The sequence below is a fragment of the Schistocerca gregaria genome, chromosome 4 (assembly GCF_023897955.1).
Source record: "Schistocerca gregaria isolate iqSchGreg1 chromosome 4, iqSchGreg1.2, whole genome shotgun sequence".
Lineage (NCBI taxonomy): Eukaryota > Metazoa > Arthropoda > Insecta > Orthoptera > Acrididae > Schistocerca > Schistocerca gregaria.
The window spans coordinates 419,533,003-419,552,799 of NC_064923.1; positions in this window are offsets into that span (position 1 = coordinate 419,533,003).

Consider the following 19,797-nt stretch of genomic DNA (forward strand, 5'->3'; position numbering starts at 1 on the left):
AAGAAGATAATTAACAGCGACTGAGTTATGCTAAAGGTAAATTAAAATATGAGACATCAGATGACGTATTCAAATGTGAGGGTTGTGACTCAGCTCCAGGCACATAAGATGAGGGTCAAAAACATTTCATTTTAACGACCATGACAGGACATGGAGCACAGGTGAGAAGGAAGAAGATGAAGAAGATGTGAAGCATGAATTTTCCAGATTTTGACGATTAATAAGTCATTGATTACCGTGTTACCAAGAGCAACATAAAATAAACCGACTAATATGATTTAGCTGTATTGCCAAAAGCTATTTATGAAACAGTATGAAGAAAATGAGCCAATATATTCTGGACAAGAAATGAAATTTGAAGTTAATCCACAGTTCTACAGTTGTTAACTAACAAATACATCAACTGAAATCAAACTCAATTGTTTAACCCTTTCAGACCTGATTTTTTATTCACTTGTAAAACAAATGTCTAATATGATTTTTACATTCAGGTGAGCCTCCTGACAACATTTTTCTAAGAAAAAATTTCATATGATCTCTAGTCTTCTAGATATTTAATGTACACAATTGTGTTCATTGGGTCTCGGGCTTCATGTCATACATTAAGGAGGTTAACAGTATGCATCAAGTATGCCACTCTTGATTTCACTTTAAAATAGAAGAAACAATGAAAATAATTCCAAATTACAGAGTTTATTTAAACAACAATGGTTAGCACACTGAAATTAAATTTTAGTATGAAACTGCAAAAAACGATTTCTGTCGTTTTGGAGACACAAATGTACTTTACATTTTCTGCACTGAATTCTAGAATGCCCTGTACATTTTGGAAATGTTCAGCGACGTGGAGTTCGTACATCATGCAAACTGTCTCTCTGTAGCTGCTCGTAATTCTCCTCTTTTTCTTAGTATGACTCTCATGTCTGAAGCCAGTCCTTCATCAGACGGACACCCCTCTTCTTTTCTGTAACTTTCTTCTAGCACAGTATCAATCCATCTGCTACCCTGATATGAAAGGAAAGAAGGTCCTTTTGCTTCTTCCCTGGGGTAGACAGGTTGTCTTCGTCTCATCTTTATTCCAACCAACATTGCATGATGGCAAAGTCAACAGCATGAAAAATCATACCCCAAGACCATTTTTGAGATCTGATGATAACTCTGTAATAGCTTATTAACTGATCAAATAGATCCATACCACCCATTGCATGATTATATCTTCTCACTATTTCAGGTCTTTCTACTTTCACATATGTATGGTGCTTTTTGTTCCAAGCGCAACTTCATCCACTGAGCCTTTACCAACTAAGTTTGATCACAATACAACAGGTCTATTGTCTAGCCACTTACAAATGGTAATGTCATCAGCACTAGTGACCTCTTCACAGTAACGTCTGGTTTGTTTCATTATTGTTTTATCATCTGAAAAAGGCAAGTTCTTTCCAAATCTGTTTTGACAGACAGTGCCCGCTGCATTGATACCTTAAGATTTCAGAACTTCCACGCAACATGAAGACTTTGATTCCCCATGGACTTGGTTTCCCCTTGACATACTGCTTTGCAGAAAACTTCCGAGTGAAAGGAATAATTCCTTCATCCACACAAACGTTCTCTTCTACAGGAAGTTCACTGCAGCGTTTTCGAATCAGTGTGTCAGTTGGCCTACTTTGTAAAATTTATCTTTATTTACAGGTGGCTTCTCCAGATTGTTCACAAAGTGTAAATTTGTTCGTAATTCAAAAAATCTGTCTCGTGACATGTTTTCTCAAAATACTTTTACCTTCAGGCTTGTATCCCAATACATTCGTAATCTGGCAAATTTCAAAGTGCCAGTCACTATATGCAAACCAAAAAAGCACATCTAGTTCTTGAAGAGTTGTCTGCCTGAATGAGGATTTGCCTCATTGTAATGAATAAATATTAGTATGTGCTGCCATGCTAGTGAACAAACCATCTGGTATATATCTTTGGAAGTATTGTATTGAAGAACACAAGACAGATTCTTCAAAATTTGGAGCTTTGCATGTTTCTGCTATAGTACTTATTGAGTTGCGTTTCCATTTTATAGATTTTTTAGGTGTCACCAATATGTTGTCACTCAGACTATTCAATTATGGGTTATTTTCATTGTATAAAAAATTCATTTCCGTATCCACCACCTCTCCATCATATTCATCTTCAGATATGGTGTCTCTGCACACATCATTCACACCCAATTTATCTGCTCCAACACGTCCCACTATTTGTGGAGCTTGCCTCTCAATAAGTGGTACACTGTCATCCTCATCTCCACTCAAACTAATGTCAGAAAAGTCACTATTTTCAATTATGTCCATAATCAAATCCCAATCTTTTCCACAGAAAGATATTCCTTATCCATATTTGTAGGTCAAAAGCCAGCAATATAAAATAAAATAATATGTACAGGTGAAGCTATTGTCCTCCTTGCTGCTGGTACTGAAATTACTGAAAAAATACCTCATATAACCACCATAGCCATGCAAATACAGCTGTGGCACATTTTAGGTTATGTTTCCTAATATACACCATTAAGGACCTGTTGTACACAAATTTGTACATTAATCTTACTTGATACGTAACACAAATATGAACTGAATGAAATTACTGAAAATTCCACTGAAAGAATCTCTAATGTTTGCAAAAGAAGGAAACCACACAAAACATTCATTAACAAAACCAACAACGTGACTATTACAGCAATGAAGTCAATGACTAATGGCTTCCCACCGTGAGACAACACCAGAGAGTATATTTTACTATGTGCTTCACAGACTGCTCACAAGAGAGCAGCAGCTGCTGGAGCATGGCTAAAAGAAACATACACAAATATGCACAGTGAGTTTGGATGCACCTGAGAGCACCTTGTCAGCGAAATATTAGTGAACAAACTTTATGTACACAATTGTGACCACCAGGTCTCAAAGGGTTAAAAATATTGTTGACATGTATATAAAAGCATTTTTCAACTACAATGTAAATAATTTTTGACAGGTATGGTAAAGAATATTTCAAATCCTGAGAACAGAAGATGCAGTAGTAGTTGAGCAAAGCTGTGGTGGTGCTTGTGCCACATGTTGGGGAAAGTGGTCCAAAACGACATACAAAAAATTTAATCGTTTTTCTCGGCTCATATTTGCCAATTATAATTATATAAATGCCATTTTAAATTTCACTGGTATTTATACAGTAGCATATGTGTAAAGAATTCATTATAAAATAATTACTTTTACTATGAACTCACAAGTTCAAAAACATTGTCAACGTGTCATTTTGGGCTACCTGGTGAGGCAAAATGACACACCTTTTCTCCTAACAGGATAATTCCTTTATTTTTATTAATAAATTGCTAGCATAAGCATAAACTATAGCATAAACGTATATTATAGTTTAATTAAGTCTCAGAACTGTAATACTACCAAATTAAGGATGTGCATTAGCAAAATATACCAAAATGTATTGCAAATTATTTCCAGGAACTTAGAATCTTACAAATCACATTTAAAATTGAAACAGTATTCAACTGATGGATGATATTTTCAGTTAAATTAGTTAGAAAAAAAATGTGTTACTGGAGCAACTCACGCACAAAATTGTTTGTACACTTGGAAAGTCCAGCACTGTCAGCATGGCTCCATGTTTAGCAGCTCATACACTTCAGGCACACTTCCCTTTCTTTTGATTGGCTATATAAATCACAATAGTAAATACAAGCTGTGTCTTCTTCATCAGTACTGACGTCCACATCTGCTACTTCATCATGGCCAAAAGTCGCTTCACATTGGCCTGGTTTGACTTTCTCAGCTCCTTTTCCCTGTTCTGGAGCTCCTTTTCCTTTAGAACTTGCAGATTTAGTGTTACAGTGAGCTCCTGGTAGTCATCACCAGCTCTGTGTTTGTTAGGCATACCGGAACTGGAAGGAGTTGGAGAAATTTCCTGGAGGTATATCTCTGCACTCTCTCTGAATGGCTCATTGATGTCATGAGTGCAAGAAAGCTCAGACGTTGATAAGGTGGGTTGATCTATTATAGGAAGTAGTTGACCTTCTGTTCTGCTGGGTGCATACAAATGCTCTGGAAATACATCTGGGTTAAATGGAAATATTCCATAAACTTGGAAACCAGCTATGGCATTTTTTAGAGTTGCTGCTAGCAAATAGGTTTCCAAGAATAGCTTGGCAATTTGATAAACTGAAACTACTCTTCCTGGGTTGTTCTTCAGCCACTTTCTCACTTCCTGGTTATAGTATATGTCAAGTGGTTCAAAGAATGTCAAGTCTATGGACTGAAGCCTGTGGGTGCAAATGTGGCCGAAGACACAACAAAACTGCCTCATTAAATAAAGGGCACACTGCATCTCAGCAATCAATAAGCAGTGTAATAGAGCAGGGCAAAATGGCATAGACCCGTGTCATTTTGCCCTCTTCAACACAAGTGTAATATTTGGACATAACCACGAAAATTAACAAACACATGATCAAAATATTGCCACAGACTTAAAGACTTACCTTTATAAGATGTCCTCCTGATAGTAAATTTTCAACACAAATACCCAATACTGTACAAATTTTAAAGTTTGCTAATAGAAATATTGGTTTCATTGATTACAAGGATGGCTTCCCACATTCCACATCACCAAATGGAAGCAACCAACGATTAATGGCTTGTGGCCACCACAAGCTATCAAGGAAACAAAGATTATGATCCTGTAGCTTCCAAATTTAAAAAAAGCCACTATGTCGTTTTGCCCTACTGTAACATTTTGGGCCAATTTCTCCTACAACAGCCCACAGTGCATTGCACCGTACACACTTTTGCATTGGCTGTGCATCCCAGAGTGCATTTTGACAGATAAGACCAGTAGTTAAAATTCAAATCTGTAAAACATTACGTGGAGATAGCGTGACATTGTCTTTTGTGATATTGGGTAAGTATAAACAGTGTGAGGTGAAAATTTATATAGTTGAGTAGAAGGCAAATAAAAGAAATGGATATATTTATTTTTTATGCCAGTACTCACAAGGAACATGGTTGCAGAAGCTCCTGGTTGGCTACAAGCCTTGATGCACCAAATTAGGTATGCAAGCACAAAATTAGAATCAACTAAGGAAAAATTAACTAATTCAGTGGACATAGTAAGCAAGAAGGTAGCGCCCACTAAGGAAGAGTTAACTAATATGGTAAAAACTAAGTTAATAAATTTAGAAAACGCTTTGAAAAGTTACCTAAGGAGTTAAAGAATGAAATAGATAACCAATGTGGTTTAGTCCAAGAGGATGTCAAAGAGCAGTTTCAAGAATTCGATGGCAAAATTAACAATGTAGGACAGTTTGCTGTTAACGAATTGAAACATGTTCATGATCAAATCTCATAGACAAAAGAACATGTTAAGGCATTAGAGTAATGCAAAGACTTTGGGGGCATAATTAGAGCACCCAAATTTAGGGGAATGTTTGCAGGACATTGTAATCATACAGTTAAAAGAAAATAGAATTAAATAACACTAGCACTCATTGTAAGGCAGACGTTGTAGAACAACAAAAGGAATTAGGATGGCTGTATAGGACTTTCTGTTCTATGAAACATACTACGTGGGCACAACTAGTTCCAAAATTTCAGACAATCCTAAGTGAACTACTGAATATCTCAAAATGATTAGCTCCAGTAGAGCTTTGAATCAAACATTTAGATGAGAATCCATAGTGAAAATGTTTACAAGGCCATTATTGCCAGGGAAGACTTTAAAAATTTGCAAGAGAGAGTGCAGGAGAATCTGCATGCACAGGTACAGAAAAGAATCAAAACTTTTAATAATAAAGCTATTACATCTAGCTTTCCAATAGACAATTTGGTATTAGTGTGTGATTTTAATCATAGTTCAGACTTAAAGAAGGAGACAAATAAATCATTAGCTTGTTACAGGGGACCATTCAAAGTGCATAGCATTCCACATCCGAAAGCAGTATACTTTGTAGACCATGACACAGGACAAAATAAATGATTGTACAGTATAGAAGCACTTAAAAGATGGTCCCAGGAGAGTTCGTATCCTTCGTGAATTAAGTGCAATGGTGACCACCAGTTGTCCCGGTTAAATTGTTTCCATATTTCTTTTTTTTTTTAGTTTTCCCACAGATAATGCCCCTCTTATGTTATCTTTTAATAAAGTAATTCCTTCTACTATAACTTTTTCTGTAAAGATAATTCAAAGGACAGAAAAGGGGGCTGAGCTCAACGTGAAAATGGTCAGGTAGATCCCTATATCTACAACAGTTTACTGCATTGTGTCTAGTCCTTGTTTTGTGGCTACTGAACCGCTATGTTATATGACAGTAGATATTTCCATGACATTTATTTAACTGCATATTGCGATATACATGTGGTATGTGAAAAACTAAGAATAAGAGCGACTAGTTTTATTCTCATATGATAGTACTGTGAGTCATAGGAACATGTAGTACTACAGAACATATAGAAAAAGGAAATAAAAATAACAACGTGCTTTCAATAAACTGCAAATGCAGTAAAAGACTACTGAAGAATTAAGAGTAAAATGTTATCCTTTTTATACATTTAATAAAACTAAATAAAGAAGATAGTATGGTTGGATTTATATTGGTTTTTTAGGGGAGCTCGATCAAGGGTAATGAGGTATCACCTCTGTAGATTTGTGATATATGAATAGACCAACTTTAACCATTATAGTGACAGTCTGATGACGAAAACACTTCAATTTCTATTACAAGGTCCCTTCCCTTTACAGTTCATGTAACTAAAGATACAACTGACAGCAGTAGGACTGCACTGGAGAGTATTTCACTTATTACGATGCTAATAGACTGAATGAATTCTACCGAGTGTCAATTATGTGACACATATTAGTCACGCCACATGTTACAGGGGAGGAGAGTCCATGGAGGATTAGAAGGCTACAAAAATTGGTAGTAACAGAACAAGAAACAGTATGCTGATAGCTGAGACAAAGGCTGCTTTTGAATAGACTTAACCGATAGCTGAGACATAGGATGGCTTGTAGCAGAGATGTTCCACACCTTTTGACAAGAGCATGTACTGATATTTGACCTACAGATCTTATAGCGGATATATAGCTGTCGGGCAATTCCTCAGGTCCAAACTTGCATATACATATATGCACATATGCTTATTTCAAGTAAAATAAGAATCTAATTCTCAAATAACAGATAAACGAAAAGAAATCGAAAAGACGTACTAGATTTAGGACAAAACAGCAGTTAATAGCATATATACAGAAACCACAAGAAAGAGTCTTAACAATTTATTATTAAAATCTTATCAAGAACATCTTTATACATATTAAAATGATATATCTATCCTTCTGGAAAGACTGTTCATTAGGTACAAGTTAATGCATTAGATGAATAGAATGTTAAATATACAAACATAAAAAAAAGTTTTCCATCACCTCAGTTCCAAAAGTTCCGGAACCTTTACAGAAAATTGGAATATACAATATAAACATCATTTCTTCCCTTTTATATGCTGATTAAAACCGCACATTGCATGTTGTTCCACCTTCAGAGGTGTGGTGGTCCAGATTGCTGTACACACCGGTACCTCTTATACCCAGTAGCACGTCCTCTTGCATTGATGCATGCCTGTATTCGTCGTGGCATACTATCCTCAAGTTCATCAAGGCACTCTTGGTCACCATTGCCCCCATTGCCTCCCGTCCTCAACGGCGATTCGGTGTAGATACCTCAGAGTGGTTGGTGGGTCATGTCATTCATAAACAGCACTTTTCAATCTATCCAAAGCGTGTTTGATAGGGTTCATGTCTGGAGAACATGCTGGCCACTCTAGTGGAGCGCTGTTATCCAGAAGGAAGTCATTCACAAGACGTGCACGATGGGGGCGCGAATTGTTGTCCATGAAGACGATTGCCTCGCCAATATGCTGCCTATATGGTTGCACTATCCAGCGGAGGATGGCATTCACATTTGATCCAGCTGTTACAGAGCCTTCCATGCATCGTATGTCGGCCCCACATAATGCCACGCCAAACAGCGGGGAACCTCCACCTCACCGCACTCGCTGGAAAGTGTGTCTCAGGCGTTCAGCCTGAGCGTGTTGCCTCCAAACACGACTCCATCGATTGTTTGGTTGACTGGGGAGAGAACATGATACCAATCCTGAATAGTCCATTTGGCATGTTGTTGGGCCCATCTGTACTGGACTGCCTGGTGTCATGGTTCCAAAGATGGACCTCGCCATGGATGTTTTGAGTGAAGTTGCGCATCATGCAGCCTATTCCGCACAGTTTGAGTCATAATACGATGTCCTGTGGGTGCACGAAAATAATATTCAACACGGTGGCGTTGCTGTCAGGGTTCCTCCAAGGCATAATCTGTAGGAAGCGGTCATCCAGTGCAGTAGTAGCCCTTGGGTGGCCTGAGCGAGGCATTTCATCGATAGCTCCTGTCTGATTGTATATCCTCCATGTCCGAACAACATCGCTTTGGTTCACTCTGAGACTCCTCGACGCTTCCCCTGTAGAGAGCCCTTCCTGGCACAAAGTACCAATGTGGACTCGATCGAACCACGGTATTGACCGTCTGGTCATGGTTGGACTAGAAACAACACGAGCTGTATACCTCCTTCCTGGTGGAATGACTGGAACTGATCGGCTGTTGGACCCCCTCTGTATAATAGGCACTGCTCATGCATGATTGTTTACATCTTTGGGCGAGTTTAGTGAAATCTCTGAACAGTCAAAGGGACTGAGTCTGTGATACAAATCAACAGTCAATGTCTATCTTCAGGTGTTCTGGGAACCAGGGTGATGCAAAACTTTTTTGATGTGTGTATAACGTGAATACTTGTAAGATATTACTGCATATCAGAATCTGCCTGAAACTAAATAAAAGACTTTTCATTAACTTAAAAGGTAAAAATAGAAAGGACAATACTAAAAATAGTGTTGAAAACCGTAAATCGATGGGACTGTACAAGACTTTGGCCTTGTTATTAAAAATGTAATATTATCATCCTAACAAAATTTCAATTAGCATTTTCTACATATGTTTTTTATAGTTTTGTGTTCTTAGAATTCATTTGTAACTAGCGGAGTAAGGAGTAGTACCGACATCTTTCCTTTAAGTGGGCAAGTCTGTAGTGTTACTTGCTGTGTAGACAAACGATCTTTCCCATTTTTTACTTACGACAAGGAAAGGTAATTGTGACAAAATGGTGAAGTAGTATCAGACAGGAAATAAATCGCGAAACACGTACTATGCGAGGTTGTTTTGTTTCACGTTTCTGCAGTGTTGAATGGAGAGTTGTGCAGTTCGAGTAATGGGCAAGATGCGACACCAAGTAAACATCTTCACCTGCTGGAGTGGGGTCGTTTATGTTTTGAGGTAGCGGCTTGGCGACGCCTTGACTGTCAAGAGACAGATAAAATCTCCAAGAATCTGTCCCAGTATCTCAGTTCTGGGCCAGTACGCCAGAATTCTACAGTGCTATAAATTGCCCAACATGCCTGGATTTTGATGTCATAGAGCCAGGGTCAACATTCCAGTCTTGCATCAGCATGCCGAAAATCTTCACAGTTATATACACAGCCCAACAAGTTTGAACTGGACTGAGACATCATATTCAAGGTCTTGGCCAGTATTCCCCAGTAACTCAACTCTGGTTGGATTTATATGTGATTTGTTTTAGGGGAACTCAATCATGGATAGTAGTGAGGTATCATCTCTATACAGTGCTGACAGACGAATAAATCGACTTTAACGAGTACCTCAGTTATAAAAATCCTGAAAAGTCTGAGTTGCATTGTGACGTCATAGACCTGCGCCAGTATGCCCTAGTCGCCATATTCGATTGCCACCTTGTATTCCAGGCCAGCCATCTGGATTCTGACATCATAGTTAGGCTGAAGTCTCACATTCTCTCGCCTTAGGGACAGGGCAAGTATTCCAAGTTAGCTAACATGATGATGCTCCACCTTGCATTTCTGCCATTTCATAGTTAGCACAACAGCCCTACTTCCACAGGAAGCACACTAGCGCAATTGGGCTACTTTTTACTTCCCGCCAAAAATTTGAACTTCCCATGAACATTTGCATTTACCATCACGTTACACACAGGATAATTGACCTTTGTCATAAAGGAGTGGGGTGTGGTCTGGGGAAATCCTGGGACTCATTGAGGACATCATCGTTGACTTCATTGCTGATTCACTTTCCGTTAGAACTCTCCTTACTATACTACTGTTCTTGCTGTTTACTTTGGCTTACTTAACACACTTTTGTGTAATTTCCTTAGGTTCTGGGGCACTGTGGCTAGTTGGTTTCCTTAACTGTCCTGAGTAATCAGTGGTCATTACATATCTTGTGCTTTCAAATTCTTTGTTAACACATTTTTCAGTAGGAGACAGCGCTTTGTGTGAACCGCCTATTACCGCCTATTTGGGTTGGTGTGTCAATCTTCTCATTTGTCTGTGCACAGTAACGGCTCTATCGCTTTCAGCGATTCAGTGTTATTTTACTTGCTTATTTTCCTTTGCTTCCATCTAATGATGGTGCAAATTCTTTCATTCTGTTGCCATTGTTCTCGGGATTTGAACAGTTAGATACTTGCGCTGTTAACAGCACCCGTTGCAGGTCTATTGTTATTACTGTAAATACAGAGAACTGTTTCGCGCGATTGAAGGCATGACATGGTGTGTGGACTGTATCACAGTGCTTCATGCATGCTTAGGTTCGCTATTACTTTCTGCGTTTTTTGAGGTGTAAATTTTTGTGTGAAACCAATGTTCAGATAAGAAATTTAGTCACTGGCAGCTACTGATAGTTCAGAACTAGTTGACTTTGACATTTTGTATTTATGGGGACAGATACTTTGTGCATAGATTTTCAGTGGAGACATTTCAAGCTCTCAGACATTACTTGAATTTGAATCCTCTAGCTGCATCAAAGCCTCAGGCATATGGGGGGAACGAAAGAGAGAGATTTACTTAATGTATTTGAACTTTTGGACTTTATGAGACTGTGATGTGAGTGCGGTCAGAGTTGTTTGACTGTTACTTCTGAACAGAATTCTGTTATAGCTGAAGTGACAAAGTATTAATCATAAACTTGATCTCACGGCAGACTTTTAGGCCAATGCTTTAGTAATGTATTGTGAAGATTGTTTACATTGGAACTGACCTCTTTCAAAGTAATTAATTTACACAGAGCCAGGAGTGAAGATTTTGGACTATTATTTCTTTCGTATATAGGTGAATGTATAGAGTTATGTGTATAGATTTACAGTAATAAAGTTTTGTTGTAACTCTTGAATAAGTCACACAAGAAGAAAACCTGTCAGTCAAGTTTCATTGGTAATTATACGCTTATTTGTCATGGTTAATAAAGCACCTGAACTGTCACTGTCTCAGTTTGTGCAGTTACTGGGGCAGCAAAAATACTGGTTCATCTACACCATTATTCACTTGGTTCAGTCTGTGGCAACAGTACCACTCCAAGTGCAGGACATGTCGTCACAGATTCTGCACATCTATAGCTGTTACAGCTTACCTCCTAGAATCTATTCTGGCACCTCACCCATCCCAACACTACCACAGCCCTATAGTGAAAGACACAGCCTCATCCTCCTCCAGTGTTCGATGACACCTTGGATTCATGGCCCATGGCCTGTGCTTTCATTAATCAACACCACCCCACAGGCATCACGAAGTTGGCAATGCAACTGTAAGTTTCTCTCAGATGCCGATAGTGATCAAGCATCATCTGACAGACCCAATGGAGCAAGCCATACCTCTAGTGGCTCTGGACTACAAGTGCCCTCTGCCGCCACAATATAGGACAGCCGGCAGACACACAGCCCACTCATGCAATCATGCTCAGAGCCACTTCCTATGTGGTGCTATGCAGATACAACCTATTTGGTGTTCCCACTCCGTCATCTTTGCTTCAGTAAAGAGAAACTCGCCCTTGTTGCTATCTTATGAGCTGGACTCTGTTTCTTGCTGCATTCTTTGTAATGCATTCTTCTTGGAGAAATAAAAGCTATGTTCGTCTTCTATTCTCTATGTTACCTTGTTTGCTAAGCAATTCTGCTCCTGTCCAGCTTTCCTACGATGAATGTTGCCACACAGCTATGTAGCCCACCTCTCCTTACCATTGTATATGAAGTTGTACACATCACAGCCTGCCTTGCCTGCACACCTAACATGCTTCCTCCAGTCCTCTGTGTTCCCCTATGTTTGTCTCCTAGTCACCTCCAGCAGCTCGCCCTCCTGCACTGCCTCCTTGGATCAGGTGTCTTCATCAGCACCAGCACACCCAGCTCAAGCACCTCCACTGGCACTGACGCCTCCACCGGTCCAAAGTTTTGCAATGGCCTTGGTGCCTCCTTACATTCTAGCCCATTCTCAGATACCAGTGCATCTTCAGGTTTCAGTGTACATTCTGGTTCCAGCACTTTCACAGGCACGAGCACCACTGGCACCTCCACAGACTCCAGTGCCTCCATGAACCTCAGAGCCTCAAGTGCTCCCAGTGCCTCTGCCAATCCCAATGCCTCCAGTGGATCTGGCACCTCCACCAGACCGAGTGCCTCAACATGCCTTGGTAAATCCATCCGTCTCAGTTCCTCCACCAGTTTCAACTTCTCCATGGGCCACTGTGCCTCCACTGGGCTTGACACTTTCACCAGCCCCAACACCTCCTCTAGCCTCGACGCCTCCACCACTTCTGGCACCTAAACTAGCCCTGATGCCCCATCAGGTTTTAGCACCTCCTCAGGTTCCAGCACCACTTCAGGTTCCAGCACTTCCACACATGCCAGCACCACTAGTGCCTCTGCTGCTAGCCTTCACACTGACTGTTCATGTAATGTCCCACTCCACTAGACACTCTCCTGCACTTCTTGGACCCTCAGTCCCTATACCTTTCATGAACTCCCCCTCCCCATCTGATGATGGTGTCACTCTGCTGCCCAGAAATGGTCTTCTTTGGACAAGTTGCCATTTGTTATACCTCCTTTCTGCCTTTTGGCGATGCACAGCACACTCTCTCAGAGCCCTGGACTTCTTTTCTTCTGAGTGTAACACACCCATCATGGACTTGCCTTCTTCACCATAATACATCATGGCATGAGTAATGTATTCTTCTGAACCTCAATCTGCTCTACTACAGCCTAGTTGACACTCCCAATCACCTCCAGTCATAGTTGTCTCCTGTGAGTCACTGGGTCTTCTCCTCCTCACAAAGTCTCTGCTCTCTTCTCTTTGTCCATATATGTCACTGTCCATATAACCTCAGTTGGACTTCTCAGTTGCTCCCATTCTTCGCGCTTGTAAGTTTCACCGCAACCCTGTCCCAGTCAGGTTTCACTGCCTTTGATGACATGGTTACCCTTCCTCAATGACAAACTTGCTTGATTATTGTTTGACAGAGTTGCATATCCTCAATCTCAAGTAGGTGGGTCTTTCTCTCTTTGCAGCCATCTCCACACCACCAGCCTTTAGTCTCGGTTCTGAGTACCAGTCTCTTCCATTGCTGGCACCCAGTCCTGGATCTGTCACCCCATTCCCCTTAGGAGATGATCTTCTCTCCAATGATGCCACCATCTCTCCCTTATGCAAAAAGGAGATGCCACATCCATGGCTGTCATCTACATCACAGCTGTCGATCTGAGAGAATGGGTCTGCTATCTCCTCTGTAGGGGAGTGAGATACTGCAGCCTAGGCTAGTGCCTGCATGCTGGCTGCCCCCTACAAAGAGGTTCATCGTTGGTTGTCGCCTTTCCAATGTGCCTGAAACACAACTGCTGGATTTCATGCCTGTGGTAGCCACTGTGGTACCTGGTGGTGCTACATTCGCTGGATACAGTGCTGCTGCCAACAGCACTAGCTCACCTCTGCAAGTTATGTGCTACCACAACAGTTTCTGAGTATTCATCCGATGGACGATTTTATAGGAAGCCGCCAGCCATTCTGCAACCAATAGCAGTAGAAAGTAATAGTTGCAGTTGTCTGGACTCACTATGAATCGTGAATCACACTTTGGTAGGAGCCTATAGCCTTGTAATGCATCCAAACTGACGAATCATTGCAACTGCATCAACATGAACGTCATCTATGTCAGTGATACCTATTAGAATGGGCAATGTGGCCAACTCAGTGACAAAGATAGCATAACAGTTTGGATCACACATTCAAGAAACTGTCATTATATTTGGTGTCAAACTCTTATTAAATCAGGATGATCTTTTAGTTGTATTAATTCGAAAGATACTATCAGTTGTACTTGCTACCCTGCAGTGTTAATGAAGTTCCCCTGTTCTTTGACTACCTGGGCACATCTAGTCATTAGTAGCATCCATCATCCACAAAATGGACCCTGCTTAGTGTTATCCTCATATGAGTTAAATGTGGTAATTAACACTTATCAGTATCAATTTTTTCTATTGTGATTGCAGTTCCTTTGTTCAGCATTCCTCACTTGCAATTAAATGTATCATAAAAACTATACAGTCGCTATTTCAAACTTCAAACAGGTGTGAGGGCGTCCAGGCCATGCTATAACAAGATACACAATAAAATACTGAAATCATGGCGGTAACATCCTTATATTGCTCAAATTGTCCTGATTGATTGATAGATTATAGCTTCTTAAGCAGTAGTTACACTGAGTTTAAAAACATGTTACTGTACGCAACGTTATTTCCGAGCAACTCCACAATATGTTTGCATGCCTACCCCCACTACTGTTGAACATTTCTGTGTGTGTATTCCATTCTTTTGCAACACTGAAGCTAATGGCAGAAATTTTGCAATCTGTATTCATTATGTTATGTGTGCAAAGAGGGTGAATTAATAATTATATGCAATGCTACATTATTAATAATCAACAATATATGCAGATGAGGACGAGGGTGCAGTCATTGCATTGGACAAAACATGCTGTAACAGATGTGGTGGTAATGATATATTGCTCAAGCTGCATGTAGGAGAAGATGCCGCTTGTCGTAATTTCACTAAGATGTCGCTGTCCAATTTTAAAATTCTGACGAAGCTGATCGAATCATTGGTTTAAAAGGAAACAAAATCTGGAAGAACAGTTTCTGTGCAGCAAAGACTTCCTATTAGTCATCAGTTCCATTCAAAGTCTTGCATATTTATTATATATTACAATGACAGTTATATCTCATACAGCTCCTGCAATTTGTGAGGTATTTGTTGAATGGTTATTCAAAGGCAGTCCAGTTATAGAAATAAAAGTGAAGTATATTGATTACTTCTGATGTATTAATGTATGCCAGCCGGAGTGGCCGAGCGGTCTAGGCACTACAGTCTGGAACCACGAGACCGCTACAGTCACAGGTTCGAATCCTGCCTAGGGCATGGATGTGTGTGATGTCCTTAGGTTAGTTAGGTTTAAGTAGTTCTACGTTCTATGGTACTGATGGCCACAGCAGTTAAGTCCCATAGTGCTCAGAGCCATTTGAACCATTATTTTTATTAATGTATACAATCAAATTATCTTCATTATCAACACCTATCACCTCTCCTACAGTAATGTAACTATCTATCTATCTAGCTACCTACATCCATACTCTGCAAGCCACCTGACGGTGTGGAAGGAAAATAAGCAGGTTTTGTCGATTCCCCTACTATATTTACACTCACTGACAATTCTCCATTACCTTCTCCTTCTTCTTCTTTTTCTTCTTCTTCTTCATCGTCACCATCGTTTGCACGTACCATGGGGCTCATATCTACTCTTCAGTAAAGATTTCATTTTTTTCCAGTACCCCTTTATTTTCTGTCAGTGAGTTTTCTCTCCTCCATCCTTTTGGCCCTGTGGTATTCTTACTGATAATAGATATTGTGGAAACTTCATCTGGAGAGCTTGCTAGAACTACAGTTGGTCTTGTGTATTCTCCAGTGGGGCCTCCAGTTATTGCAGATCCTATTTTACCGATGTGAGCCATTTGTTTTGGAGGCCTTCCCTTTACTTGGCACTGTGAAGATTCTGTTGATGTGTCTTTCAGAATTCATGCAGGTCAGGTTTTTGTGTTCACTTATATAAATTCAGTTATGCCTCTGAGAGTACCTGATACTATTAGTCTGTGCTGTTTCCATTTCTTTACTGCACTGCTTTTGCTGATATTAAACATGAAAGCGATTTGTCGGATTGAGTACTGCTTAAACCTCGATTTGTTATAACCCACACTTCACACATACACTTCACACATTTCACAGGTGCTCACCTATTGTCTTGACATGACAAAAAATACTTCAACTTCTCAGACTCTACGAAGCAACACAGTTACTATACTCCATTACAGAATGTCGTCAAGTAAGTCGCTAACATAGACACATGCATTGTACATTAGCGTGGAGCAGTAGTAGCAGGCCAGGAATATGTTTCCTTTGATCTGTGTAAGCACAGTCAGGGATACCTTTTGTTGTGTTTTGAACACATTGCAGACATCTATAGACCAGCTATAGCTGTAAACAAGTGGCAAACATTGTTGTGAAATATGTTCAGAGTCACATAAGAGCAAACACAAATTTGTTTGAATTTATAATTTTTGAATGGAGCTCACTGTGTAGATCAAAAAGATTTAGAAATGGGTTTCTGCAATTTGAAATCGATTCACTAAAGCATCTTTGTGTTGAGGCTAAGCTTATTTCCAAGTGTGATTCATTTCTCATGATACTGTTGCATGCAATCCACTTTGGACCCAGATTTGCCATTGTTTTTCTTCAGCATTGACCCCTCCCCCATCTCGCCCATATCTGCAAACCATCCAATTGTACATTGTACGCTTATTAGGTTTTCTTTATTTTGCTTTTGTGTACTGAGCGGAGGGATAGTGACTGATTAAATGCTTCTGTGTGTCTAATCTTGTCTTAGCAGTTCCCATACCTTTAATACACCTAAGACAATAGTCTCTTGCAGGATAGTTTGTGTCAATATTCTAGTGTCTGTTAGTCCACCTTTTTCAGAAGTTTCCTTCATAGTTGAAGTCAGAAGATACAATGTTTTACGTTTTTTGAAGTCCACAATTTTACATTTATAAAGATTTGAATCAGGTTGCCAATCTTTTCCTTGTTTCAGCCCTTATCGAGATCTGCCTCAATATTTGTACAGGCAGTACTTCTTCAGATAGTACTTCATTGCAGTTAACTGCATCACTTGATGTTCCTTATTTTGTAATTACTGGTGCAGCTTTAATTCTGTAATGTGCACAATGAGATCAATTCCTACCCAGATCAAATCAGCTGGCTCCATGTTACATAGTCTGCTATCTACATTTTTCAAAGGGGGGCAGAATGAATAGTCGAAGAGTTTTTTCACCTATGGCAAACGTCACAGAGTTGCTGAAATGGCAGAAACTTGAAACTAGACACAAACTATCCCACGAAAGCCTACTTACAAAGTTATGCAACTATAAGTGATGGATGTGAGAATATATTATGAAAATATTTTTTGGGTTCAAAATAGTTCTGAAATTTCTCAAAACTGTTTATTGAAACATTAACTTTATTTACTGAGTTTCATTTTTCGTAAAATATTAATTTTTTCGGAAATGATGTTGGCGTGTTGCAGTGTGGTATGAAAATGTAGCTCTTCCGTAGCACTCTCCACATCAGTGTTATTTCCATCTTTTGCTTTAAAAAAAATCTTGCTTTTGGTGAAGCACCACCATGTGCAAAAGAAAATTCTCCAGTACATAATGTGCAATAAATATGCTCATTGTTATCATTACTGCACAATTTAAAAAAATTGTATTCTTGTTGCAGGTTAACACTAACCACACATTTTCTTTTTCCCATCTACAGCTATACTTTGCAACCCACCATGGGGTGCATGGCAGAGTATATGTCCTATTGTACCAGTTAGCAAGGCTTCATGCTGATCCATTCAAGTATAGAGTGTGGGAAAATTGATTGTTTGAATGCCTCTGTGTGTGCTGTAATTATTCTAATTTTATCCTCCCAATTCGCATGTGAGCGATTCGTAGGGGTGCATGTGCGAATTCCTAGAGTCACCATTTAAAGCCAGTTATTGAAATTTTGTTAGCAGGATTTCTTGGGATGTTTTCCATCCATCTTCAACAGACTTCAGTTCACTTTCTTCATTATCTCTAACGCACTTTCATGGACCAGACAAATTTGTGACTACTCGTGCTGCTCCTCTCTGTGTACATTCAGTATCCCCTGCTAGTCAGTTTGGTACAGGTCTCACACACTGGAGCAATATTCTAGAACAGGTCACATGAGTTATTTGTAAGCGATCTCCATTGTAGACTGACTGCACTTCTCCGGTATTCTACCAATAGACTGAACTCTACCAGCTGTTTTATCCACAATGGAGCCTATGTGTTCACTCCGTTTTATATCCTGACAAAGTGTTACACCTAGGTATATGTATGAGTTGGTCGATTCCAACAGTGACTCATTGATATTATAATTGTAGGGTACTCTATTTTTTTAATTTTCTGAAATGCACAGTTTTACATTTTTGAACATTTAAAGCAAGCTGTCAACATTTGCACCACTTTTAAATCTTATCAAGAAAAAATTTTCTTTTTTTTAGGAACTAGATATAGTTTTTTTCGAGAGATCTATGATCTATTATAGTTAGAAAAGGGGTTAACTCAGCCGCAAATTCAGTATAGAATGTGATAGGCATTCCATCAGATCCTGGAGCTTATTTCCATTTTAACGACTTCAACTGCTTCTCAACACCATCGACATTAATATTATTTCGCTCATCTTTTCAGTGGTATGAGCAAAGAATTTGTGCAGTTCTTCAGGGTTTTGCTTTCTAAAGGAACATTTGAAAACAGAGTTAAGGATTTCAGTTTTTACTTTGCTGTCCTCAATTTCAGTTCTTATCTTATTCACTAGGGTCTGGACAATGACTTTAGTGCCACTAACAGCATTTACATATGACCAGAATTTCTTTCGGTTTTGTGAAAGTTCATTACCGAAATATGAGACCAAAATAAAAAACGAACAGAGATAAAATGATCAAAATGTGTAGACAAGTAACTTCACACCCCACAGAGTTGCCACATGGTTTGAGGTGACTTGTCATGGATTACGCGGCCCCTCCTGCCAGAGGTTCAAATCCTCCCTCGGGCATGGGTGTGTGTGTTGTTCTTAGCGTGAGTTAGTTTAACTTAGTTTCAGTAGTGTGCAAGTCTAGGGAAAAATGTCCTCAGCAGCTTGGTCCTTTAGGAATTCACACGCATTTTTGAAGTAACTTCACATATGAAAACAACATAAACATATTGTCGCTGCTGTGTTACCAAATGATTTAAAGTTGTTGCAGAACTGTTAGTCACACCACCTCATCGATGTCAGTGCTTGCTCCAAGGTCGACTTAAAGAGGCACAACTACAAGAGAGTTTCAAAACGCTATGTCGAACATATAGGTCTAAGATTATTTCGAAACATCCTCATCAGTCTTAAAAATTCTCAAAACTCTGACATTTTTGCAGCTCTGGAAAAGCTGGAGTCATAAGGATCGGCAAGGCTGTGAAGAAGAACTACTACTGTTGCAGTAACCTGTTCAGGAAAATACAGATTGGGAAAATTTAGATGTGGGCTGCGCTGAGATGTGCAAAATCTTTTAAACTGTACACCTAGAAGTTTGAAAATTGCCGATCAGTCTGTAAAGCCAAATTTTCTTATCGATTTGTTGTTAAAGAAACGATATTTAAAGAAAGCGTGAGAGTGAGAAGCCATATATTAAGCGGCATAAACGTAACATTT